The sequence below is a fragment of the Capsicum annuum genome, chromosome 11 (assembly GCF_002878395.1).
Source record: "Capsicum annuum cultivar UCD-10X-F1 chromosome 11, UCD10Xv1.1, whole genome shotgun sequence".
Lineage (NCBI taxonomy): Eukaryota > Viridiplantae > Streptophyta > Magnoliopsida > Solanales > Solanaceae > Capsicum > Capsicum annuum.
The window spans coordinates 6,941,432-6,942,618 of NC_061121.1; the positions used below are offsets into that span (position 1 = coordinate 6,941,432).

Here is a 1,187-nt window from a genome sequence, read left to right on the forward strand (position 1 = left end):
GCCTTGGCACGACGTGTCACGATCGCGGAGGCTTGCTGGATTTGACAATTGCCATTTGGTCTGACTCCGCGATGCGCTGAAGTCCCAGTTGGCACACTGTTTTACAAAAATGGCTCTAACTCTTCACCCGGTTATCGAATTTGGGTGAATTTTATATTGTTGGAAAGCTAACTGAATTTCCTACACAATGGTAAGCTCTAAACTAAAAAATACCGAATATTTTAAAAAAAATTATACACGATTACTTATGTACAGAGAGCTAAAATACAATATATATATATATATATATATATATATATAAATCTATTGTTGAAATTTCAACTGCCAATATTATTTTTTTTATTTGAGGTCAAAATCAGTTTTGAATAAATTTATACCTTCCAAGTATAATGTAATATTTTTTTTCATTTGAAAGAAAATTTGAATACTCGCCTAATTATTTCTACATCTGAATACAAAGTAATTTAGGTTTTTTATTTCCCTCTACATCTAAATATGTGCTATTTGTCTTTATTTATAAACACTAAAACTAGAAATTTGATTGATAACATCATTTGGTACTGTAATACTCCTTAAAACATAGTAACATTTACATAAGTCAATATTAGGCATTAGATTAACATACACAATACTCCAATAGCTTTAAACAACTAGAAAGACTCCTATGAGTTAACTTTGTGATTAAATTCACTGCCTTGTTGATCACCAGAGTATGTTCCGGGACTAACACAAAAACATTCCCCATCACGACATATGGGACTCTGAACGGCAATCCCCCACTGACACTCATTAGGATCACAATCCTCGGTAGTCTGACACTTCGATCGTCCTGTCACCATATCTGAGAATTAAAAATTTGTTATCATCAAACAAAAGCATATTTAAATCCAAATAATTAATTAAATATTGTAATTTATGAGGTTAAAAATTATTATACAATTGCGGCAGATCTAGAGTTGTTTGAATCTTTTATATATGTTTGATGGGAGGAGAGGGAAAAAGAAAGAGAAGAAGTGACTAACCACTTGAAAAGATAAATAAGGTGATCAGATAAAGCACAATCAATTGGTTCTTTTCCATACTGAATAAAAGGGAAGTTCTTGTTTGTTTGTGTGTCTAGAGTTCTTATTGTAACAATATATATAGTACATAAGAAGTTACTAGTATGGACTTTCATTTAAGTCTTG

General features: G+C 31.3%; 1 long non-coding RNA gene across 1 annotated transcript; it reads right to left on the minus strand.

The window, feature by feature from the left end:
- Window positions 1-467: 467 nt before the first annotated feature.
- On the minus strand, window positions 468-1,134 carry LOC124888619. Its single transcript, XR_007047104.1, has 2 exons — window positions 1,023-1,134; window positions 468-841 (listed from the first exon to the last, which is right to left on the minus strand). It is a non-coding gene; the product is annotated as an uncharacterized LOC124888619 (long non-coding RNA).
- Window positions 1,135-1,187: the final 53 nt, after the last annotated feature.